Source organism: Mus pahari, chromosome 5 (genome assembly GCF_900095145.1).
Source record: "Mus pahari chromosome 5, PAHARI_EIJ_v1.1, whole genome shotgun sequence".
NCBI lineage: Eukaryota > Metazoa > Chordata > Mammalia > Rodentia > Muridae > Mus > Mus pahari.
Window position 1 is genome coordinate 33,300,679 of NC_034594.1, and position 11,040 is coordinate 33,311,718.

The following is an 11,040-nucleotide window of genomic DNA, read 5'->3' on the forward strand; positions in this document are numbered from 1 at the left end:
ATTTAAGGGAAGCAGATGTGAGGAGAGCAAAGCCATGAGAAAGGAGTGTAAAGACTGTCATCAATTTGACTTGAGCTAGATCATGCCTGCCAGCCTTCCCCAGCAGATCTTCTGTTTTACTTTCCTAAGAAACTCTGTCAACCAGACACCTGTGTCATGGCATGACATGGTGTCCTGTTTCTTGGAGTGAATACCAGGTAAAGAAATATTAATTTTTCTTCACTACATTTTCATAAAAAAGGCAATAGTAGGAATAGCTGAGCTAAAGCTACCTTATAAATAAGTCCCTTCTTAGGAGTGGCCTCTTTCTCATCTGGTTTAAGGCAATGTCACAGGCATCCAGGAAGGCAGTCTGTATGTCAACTTGACATAGGCTGGAGTTATCACAGAGAAAGGAGCTTCAGGTGGGGAAATGCCTCCATGAGATTCAGCTGTGGGGCATTTTCTCTGTTGCTGATCAAAGGGGGAAGGACCATTTTGGGTGGTACCATCCTTGGGATGGTGGTCCTGGGTTCTATAAGAGAGCAAGCTGAGCAAGCCAGGGGAAGCAAGCCAGTAAGTAACATCCCTCCATGACCTCTGCATCAGCTCCTGCTTTCTGACCTGCTTCAGATCCAGTCCTGACTTCCCTAAGTGATGAATAGCAATGTGGTGGTGTAAGCTGAATAAACCCTTTCATCCCCAACTTGCTTCTTGGTCATGATGTTTTCTGCAGGAACAGAAACCCTAACTAAGACAAATTGGCAGTTGACACAGAGTCCCTTAGTGCCATTGTCATGGTACCTTTGGCATGAAGAATGCCCAGATCTTCTGAGTGGTGAGTTATATTCTGAGACACAGAGAGAAGCAGTTCATAACATTATGTTTATAGAAAGAGAACTAAGTTGAGACAAGTTCAGCAACTCTTTAAAGGTCACAGTTTATGGGAAAGCAGCTCTCTAATTTACAAGTTGAGAGACCTTGAGCAAGATTAAAAATTTCTGTGCCTCTGTATTTTCATCTGTAAAATGGAGATAATAATACACTTGCCCCACAGTGTATATAACAGCAACTCACAAATAATGAGCCCGGCAATTCTAAATGTGTAGCTTGTGTTAATTCACTGAACCACTCACATGTTCTCATGAATTAAAGTGCAATACTTCTTGGAAGATAAGGAACAGGAGAATTCTTTTCTACCCACATAATTCAAGCAGCAATACCTGGATATAGGACTCAATCCCATCTCCACTGCACAGCCTTTTTGTACGGGTATCTGCTAACTATAGCTATGAACACAGAAGAATAATTCCCTGGATGTTTAACTCTCCTGAGTGTTGTCAATATAGCTGGCGGTACAGTGCTCTTCTAATAGGTGCAAGACCCTAGATTCCATCTCCACCACTTCAAATAAATAATTCACAAGGATCCCTGGAGTCTCAGCTTTTCTCATGCTTTGACACCTCATACCTACCATTCTCAGATTGTTTCATTATTAAAAGAATGTTACAACTATATAAAAAGCCGGGCGTGGTGGCGCACGCCTTTAATCCCAGCACTCAGGAGGCAGAGGCAGGTGGATTTCTGAGTTCGAGGCCAGCCTGGTCTACAATGTGAGTCCCAGGACAGCCAGGGCTATACAGAGAAACCCTGTCTCAAAAAACAAAAACAAAGAAACAAACAAACAAAAAATGTTACAACTATATAAAAAGGACAGAAATAGGGGTTAGAATGTTCCCTGTAGCAGTGGAATAAACACATAAGTACAAATTCATGGTTATCCATGTAAGTAGATGTTCACCTCTATAAATGTGTGTTGATAGGCACAAACCAATGGATTAGTATGCGCATTTCTTTCCTTGGACTGTCAGCTAAACAAAGCTAAAAATAATACACCCTAGAAGAAATAGCTTTCAGAACTTGGCTTCTAGTTCTGTTCTCCAGTAGTAAGAGCCAAAGCTCGTGAGGAGCGTGGCTAGTTCTGTACAGAGGACGGGGTAACTGGATAAAACCGAGTTATTGTAGAGTCTAGGACGGACATAGAGACAGACAAGGGACATCCCATAACAGTGGGGTGTGTTCAAGGCATCTGTGAGCTAAGGGAAAGCGTTCTGCGTGGCAGAAGCTGAGGAAATTTGAGTAACTGACCACATATAAGATACAATTCTGTGCATTAATATTAATACAAATGAACAAGTGAATCAATAAATGGGAAAAGAGAAAGAGTATCTTCCAGGCAGAATTATGAGTCACATATGTAGATATTCTAGTTCCAGGCTGGTGGAATGTAAGTCTTTAGCTATGACTTGTCTGGGACTTTCTTCCAGACATACATGATGGAAGAGAGAAGTCAATAGAGCAGTAGCAGTGGAGAAAACTGATCACAGCACTTCAGGTTGGGCAAGTGATCAAGGTCAAGAACACCTGTGAAGTCATAGTGATAACCTGTGTCCCTTATTGCATGATGACAATGACTCCTCGCCTCTACAACCTTCCACCTGAAAATCCACAGCCCTTACTGGTGAGTGAGTGTTTTGTAACATACCTGTGTGGTGATTCTCAGAACACCAAAAGCGGGGGACATCTGAGAAATGGTTACTGGCATGGAAAGTCTGAGGAGCTGACCCAGTGACATTCTGCATGGGATTCTGGAGTGAGAAAATGAGATTGGGACAACAAGGGACTCTGATTGAACAGTATGCTGTAGTTAATAACCATGGATCTGTGTGATAAATACACCCTACCACAAGAGAACTTGGTCCAAAGCATCAGAACCTTTATACTACGTTTGTAATCATTCTAGAAATCTGTAACTCTAAAATTGCTGTAACTTTAAAATATCTTGTATACCATTTCTTAAGACATGCAAATATAAGAACTATAGAATCAGAAATTAAAGGTGGAAGTAAACAAGCTCTAAGATTAAAGGAAAGAGGGGAAAAGCTCAATCAAATAACCAGTAGAGCAGCTTTTGGGTTTGCTACTTGATCATGTTAACATCTTGGTGGCGACTCAATCCCGTTCACCTCTGTTAAAAGACACAGGACAGGAATGAATAAAGATGTTCAAACAATTGTGTGTGCTTCAATGTAGTAGACCCCATCTAATTTCAGTCACAAAATGCACCTTTCAACTAGCAGCTTTAGAACTAGGAAGAGACACAAGGACCCTTTCAGAGTCACCGATATCAAAGTTGCTTTCATAATTATGCTACGATATTGATCTTTTCTTATTCTTAGTCTCTCAGCATACTGTGGTGCTTCCAGACACTGCAGAATATGCGATGTAGTAAGTTAACACAATATACCCACAAAAGACCACTGCTCTCTGTGAAGCCTTTTGCTTATAACCACCTTCTTTTGGATCATACGGCTATTTTCATACCTTATTTGTGCTAATTCATAACAGTTATTTTAAGTGAGTTGATAAATATTTTTAAATATATCTTTTAATTGTTACATGGCAAGCATTGATAAATATAATAACATATATAAACAAAAATTCTCTGAGATAGTCACTGTTGAAAGAAGCAAGTCTGAGAATCAAAATGATTGAAAATTTCTGCACTCTAGTTACAGTGATCAGGTTGTTGTTCTGGGAGATACTCATCCGAGATCACCTTGTTTCTTCACCCAGCCTGTGTTTAGAGAATCCTTCACCCATTGAGCAGAAATGAAAGTAGTAGTGACAGAGCCAACCCCGCCTCCCCTGGACCTTGGTAGAGCGACCTTAGGCTTGACCAGCCACGTGGACTCATTTGACCTTTGTATCTGGGACTACTGAAGTAGGGCCAGGAGCAACTCTGAGAAGACAGGAGGAGTGGCTGAGGCATCACCCCCTAGAGGCAAAAGTTCTCAAGCCACCATCTGCGTCCACCGTGAATGGCATCAGTGACACAAGCTGCAGCTTGTAGTTCCCAGTTTGGCAGACTTAGCACTTACAATATCTGCAAGCAGGACTTTGGATATTGTTTGTAGCTATTCACCCCAATTGTGGCTCTCCTGATCAAATCCCCATTCCAGTCCTTTTAAATTTTCACTCATCCAGAGATGCTCAAGTATTGTGATTAGGAACACGGGCTGATCCTGCAACCAACAGTAATTACCAATCTTGATCTCTTTTATATCAATCAGTCTTTCTGTAATTCTATAAGTAAACCTTTAATAAAAAACAACAACTAAACAACAACAAAAAAAACCTGTTTAAATAAATTAAAACATTTACATTCTCAAGAGTTGAAAAAAATGCTGGCATTCTATCCAGCAGTAAACTTTTTGGCCAGGCTTTGGAACTATGATCCAACTTTCATCCAGCAGAGAGAACGGTTTTCATTGTGTGACTTCTCAGCTGTGCAGCTTCTATAAATGAGCAAAAGGCTCTGAGGAGAAGACCTGGTGACGCCGAGCCATGTGCGTAGTTTGTTAGAAATCATTTCAAGCACCTCCAAGTTTCCTGGACCAATCAAAACAGAGATGCCCTAATGTGTTTGAGAGAATCTCATTTTATAGAGTACTTAAGAGCACCATGAAACCCATACTAGATTTCAAATGTAGTGAATTATCCAGGAAGGATTCAAAACCTGGCTCCTCTTAGGTTTCTTTCTTGTTACTATTTAATATGATATATACAATATAATGTTTGAGCTGCTAGGGCCTGGAATGGTTCTGCCTTCTTTGATTGTGCAAATATATTTTAAAGTTTCTCTTTTTAATTCAAATTACCTTCCTGCTAAACTTGAAGAGTGTGTGAGATGGTTAAGTCCCTCAGATGTTTCCATCTCATCCTAACTTGGATAGTTAGGGATTAAAATTAATGTTGACTGCACATGGCATCCTCTTTCATAAGTAGAACTACTGCTTGAAACTGAACTAACTACTCCTGCAAACTCGAGACGCTTTGAAGTCTTGAAATACTTCAGAGAAAGCATAAGCATGGGCACAAACACTGCTTATTTTCACTTGGCGCACTGGGATTGTTGGGTTTGAGGCTGGGGGCCATCCCCCTGTTCTCAGAAGGCAGGCTTGTATACAGGACACCACACAACAGAAAGATAGAAACCAGTGTATGTGAGCTTGAAAACAGGTTGACATATCTAAAAGCAGGCTTTTATAATGGCCAGTGATAACCTGCTTCCTGCAAACTTGGGTTCTAGGCACAGCTAACTAAATGTGTGCACTTTGTGGCCTCTTATCTCCATGTACTTGAAGCTGCGCAGGCGTAAGATCACTTCTCTTTACCTCTTCCTGTCTCTCACCCAGGATGTCTGCCTTTCTTCTCTGCCCACTAAAGAATAGGAAATGGCAGAAATAAATAGATAACGATTTTTGGTCTGTTCCTATTACTTTTGAGCGTTGTTCAGTTTAACCTAGGCAGCATCATACACATATTTTTCAGTGTTATAATAGGCTTATTTTGTTAGTATTTAATTATCTCATCCTTCTAGCCCTGGGGTTCTCAGTGCTACTAACTGGCCTCTAAGAAGGCTGCTCTATCAGAGTATAAATAGGCAGTACCTCTGAGACATTTTCCATTACTTACTGACCTAGAAAAATCCTCGTTGAGTAACTGAGCCCCGACAGGGTCTAACCACTTCTAGGCCAGCCATAGCTGAATGTAGCACAGGATATAATATTATAGCGCCTCAAGTCTGTGCCACATTTTAGGGTTACTAGAAAGCCTCCGACAGCAGGGTTTGAGCACAGCCCCTAGAATGATTGGGTCCTAACATTCCATTCCACAGATGAGAAAAGAAACGAGAAAAGTGGACTGCCCATCAGAGGTGAGGGTTCTGCCTAGAGCTGAAGACTGCGGGCCCTTAGGGGTACACCGAAGGGAGGGGTAGACAGAGGTAAGAAGTCTGGGCTGCTTTCCTTCCCCACTCCCACCCTTCCCTGAGTCATATCAGGAGGTCTGATGACACATCAGACACAGCAGAAGAGGAAAGGAAAAACATAATTTGTCAGCAGATAGCAAGCCAAGAGAGAAGGTGTGGCTTGCTGGCTCATATGTAGCTGTGTGTAGAAGCAGAAGTCTGAACCTCGGCCCCTTACTGATCACACGTTCTTTACTGGCTGGGCCATGCTTTCTCCCTCTCCTGTCCCAGATCATCTGAGAGTTTGTAAGGGAGGATTTGGTAGGTCAAGAATGATCTACCTTTGAAATAGTCATATTAAGCATAAAATAGAATTGTAAACCAGCAGCCAAGGTTAGAGGAATGTAGTTACAACAAAAGAATCTATTTGTTCTTAAAAACTAGCTTTCTACAGTAATACTAGATAAATAAAAATACAAAAAAAAAAAACAAAAAAAAAACAAAAAACAAACCAACTATCACTTTTGTAATACAATGAAAAAAGTTTACCATACTTTCTCACACAAGATAAACTGTATATGCCATTTTATTAATTCTTGGAGCATAGGTTTGAAGTAGTCTCAGATAGGCAAATTCAGGCTCACTAACCTGTCTGAGGCCACAGAACCAGTCAATGGAGACAGGTTTTTCATTTCAGGCTTCCAATCTCATCTCCTTAGCATTCCAGAGTACACACTAAGTATAGGTTATATGTTCTCACTTTTCCCTTCCCATTGTGTCCTATCTCCAAACTCATTATATAAAAGACATGTATTATGGAAGTGGAAACCTACTTAACTGGCTGTCTCAGGTCTAAAGGGGGAGGGGCTAGGGGTGGGGGTGGGGAAACACCTCTGAGAAGCAGCGTGGATGTTACTCTGTTCAGGCTCCATGAGAAGATGCTCCCTGGAAGAGACTGCCTTTCATGTGTGCTCTGTAATTATTTTGGATGTTTATGGGACTGCAATGATAGGATGCTACCGAATCTTTCCCTCTGATCCTCCCCCTTCCATTCCCATCCTATGTGTCGCATCCTCTGAGAAGTGATTTTTTTTCTCCTGTCCAGTACTGTTCCCTTTTCTTTATAGCACTTTAAAAAAAAAAACACACACAATTAGTGATCACATGCACAGTTCGTTATTGCCCATCATCCTCAGGAGACTATAAACTCTCCGACGGGAGTCCCAACGTAAGCATATGACTACTTTACTCAGCAGGTTCCCACACACTTATCATGCTATCTGAAACAAAATACCAACTCAATAAATGTTCTTTTGATGGATGGATGGATGGATGGATGGATGGATGGATGGATGGATGGATGGATGGACAGTTCACTTCTTGAAGTTCCCAAAGGGACCTGAGGAAGTAGGTGAATTGATCATATAATTTAGAGCAAAATGGATCACATTTTAGATTAGAGTAAGTCAATCACTGATCCCTAAAATAGGAATGAGACCTGAGAGTCCCCCAAAGGCAACATACAGGAACTATGAGACTGGCATGTTGGGGCAGAGAGGTTATGGGAAGTAGCTACAAAATATTTCTCAAGCACAACGCAGTGTAATACATATGTGCTGTCTTAATATAAAGAGCTTTATAGCAAATAGCTAAACTACATAACAAATGACAGAGATTTGGGTGAGATCATGGGTTAGCCTGAATCATGTGCTAAAAAAAACCAGGACCCAAGGTTGATCCCCAGAACCCAAATAAAAGGCGAGTATAATGACATGAACTTATAATCTCGGTGCTTGAGAAGTATGTAATTCCAGCACTTTGGGAGGCAAGCTGATCCCTGGGGCTTACTGATCAACCAGCTGAGTCTACTTGGCAAGTTCTAGGTTAGTGAGTGACACTATCTCAAAAAAAGTAGACAGCCCTGAGGAATATCACTCAGTATCACCTTGTAGTCTCTACATATATGCACATGCACTCCAACACATGCATGCACCTGAACACACCACACACACACACACACACACACACACATGACAGCACTAGGATATAGACTTGCCAGTTATCAAAGGCCATGCTTTTCTTAAAATTCACTTTTAGAAGATTATTCTTTCTTACTAAACATAAAATATGTTCATATTTTAAGCATAGAATTGATGAAGTTTAAAGATGTGTATCTTTAGTTATATGAGAGCCTCATATATTTCAAGTTACACTCTACTAGGCAATGCATAGAATGCTCACTGTCCCACAGCCTTGCCAACTGCAGGTGTCACAGTCCTCATTCCAGCAGTCACTGTGGTGCAAGAAGGCCCTGGTTTTACAGACTTATACCTTGGTGCCTTAGCAAGCATCACGAGTCCTCAGAAGAGGAAAACCAAGAATGCATCTGGTTTTTCGATAAAGCTGTTATGATCAACTCCGTGGTTTCTGGTTCAAGAAAAGGAGGCCCTCATGTCTGACCGTCTTGTAATGGAAGCATCAGAACCTCAGCAAAGGCTAGACTAGACTAACAGACTAACAGCAGGCTCCCACGTGGCTCCCACATGGCTTGAACATGTCACCTAGGCAAATGGATCCATTTAGATGTAAACAGACCAGAATGCTGAGGAAGAACTTCACTTCTGAGAGAGAGAGAGAGAGAGAGAGAGAGAGAGAGAGAGAGAGAGAGAGAGAGAGAGAGAGATCAAACCTCCAGGAATAAGATGGCCTTGTCAACAAAAGAGGTTAGGTGAGGGCTTCATGCAGGAAGTGAGCTATAAGACCATAGCCATTTGGGTATACTTTTGAGGAGCTATTAGACCATAGCTGCTCAGGTACAGTTTTGAGCAATTACTCCATGCTAGCTGGGCAGAGTGAGTTGTTCTTTTATAGTATGAAGATGTTAGGACTTTTGGGTTTCAAATAACAGAATTCAAACCCAATTTTACTAAGTTGATCAATGAAGATTAATTTACTTGAAGAATAACTATTTCTTATGAGATTTTCCTCTTCATGTGTGTGTTAAAATGTTTTTCTTTTTATGTAATAATCATAATGGTTAGATGGTGAAATGTTCTTTTACCCATACATAGGTCAAGGTTTTTAGCACTAGCTTATTTCCCTCTGGCCATTATTTTTTCTTTTAAGGTATATATAACTAAGTATAGATTATACATAAACAAATACGCACACACATATATCATTCTACTCTACCATAGAGGTAGTTGCATCTCATGCTTTATTCACTATAGAAAGGAATTAGAATCAACCCAGTTGTCCATTGTCAGATGAATGGATAATGAAAACATGGGGTATACATTTATGTGTGTGTGTGTGTGTGTGTGTGTGTGTTAATACTATTTATCTCTAAAGAAAAATAATCATTAAATTTTCAGGAAGCTGCATGGACTTAGACTGTATAATATTAAGTGAGGTCTCATAATAAACTCATGTTCTGTAGCTACTTGGTACAAATGCTAATTATGTTCCCCCCAAAATCGCTTACATGAGAGTATCTGCAGGTGTAGCTTCTGAGAACCTGGCCCCAGTTGGTTCTGATTGCTAAATAAAGATGCTAGCACCAATAATAGTTGTGGAGGACAGACAGAGGCGAGATTTTAGGATTCCTGGACTGGGGACTGAGAGAAATAGAAAGGGAGATCTGCCATGCCAGGAGAGTGTGGAGGAGAGAAGATCCACCATGCCTGAGAAGAGTGCAGGACAGAGAGGTGTGGCTGCCATGTGAAGGAGCCGGGAGAGTGAGGCCCAGAGGGTGCCCAACTGGGTCCATGGCAGCCAAGATAGAGCATAGAATTAGTAAGTAATAACTCTGGATTATTGATGGGAGGTAGATTAACTGCATGGAGGTTAAGCAGTGGACCAGGTATTGTGATGTGTAAGGCATATTAAAATGTAAAGGCTGAGTGTGTAATACATATTATATATATGTATATGTGCATACATGTATATATTATATATGTATATATGTATTATATAATATGTACATTATACTTGATATTTGATTATAAAATATATGTTGTATTTTATTATATATATTTAATATATTTGTTATATTTTATCATTTACATATATATTTATATGTATATGTATATACCCAAGTGTACATGTGGGTACAATATAGCATGTAGGGAAGAGAACAAGAAAGGCTCACTATTAAAGGATGGAGAGGGACTGAATGCAGGTAATGGAAACAAGCTATGAAAGAGGATATAAAGCTATTTTTTCTTGTTGTTCTGATTCTGTCATGCTTTTTTTTTTTCATTTTGGGTGGTAGATAAGTTCATAAAAATATATTTGATCATGAAAGTGCGAAATCCAAAGTAAAACTCCACAACTTGCACTTCTGATGGCTATTCTAACTATATAGAAGCTCTAAGTTGTATAGTCTTTGGGTCTGGTCAATTTCAGTGTGTGATTTTATTTTTATTTGTAAGGATTTTTATCATGAAGTTTTAAAAAAATTGAGTAATGGTTTTTAAAGAAAAAGATAAAAAAGCCATTCCCGTCATAGCACCATCAGAAATGGCTTGGAGACCCTTCCATATCATGAGTTAGACTCTGCTGCTAAAGTGTTTTTGCATTAATTTATAATTCTCTTGGTTTCTTAGAGTTTTTCATTCTTTTCCCCTTAGATCTCCCATGTAGCTCAAGCTTCTGTCAAATTCTCTATATAAATGACTTTGAACTCCTGGTCCTCCTGCCTCTGTGTCCCGTCTCTCCAGATGATAGGCATGTACCACAATAACTAGTTTATGCATTTTCAGGGACTGAACCTGGGCCTTACAAATGCTAGGAAAGCACTCTACCAACTGAGCTACATCCATCCTTAGGTCTCTTGGTTCTTAAAAAAGAAAAGAAAAACAACAGCAACAACAAAAACCCAAATATTTGCTTTTAATAAAAATATCAGAATTACTCTTTGTAGCATAATGCACTGCATAGAGCAAAAGCAGTTCCCATATCAGATACTCTTCCCATTGGTCAGCGTTCATACAGTTGCCTTTACTCTCACTGTACTCTTTGTGTTGCTTGGATCCATGGAACTATGTCCAAATTGTGTTCATTTTCATAGTTGCTGTTTAATTATACTTAAGGACTGGCCTGTGGCTTCCTTGTGACAATCACCATTAAACAGATTTGCTAACTTTGTCACACAGTCTTGTGTTTGGCTTCAGACCCTGGGACAAGGGGCCAAAGTGCATATTTTACATACCAAAGCAGACCTGGCCTCCAGGTTCTCCCAGCATCCC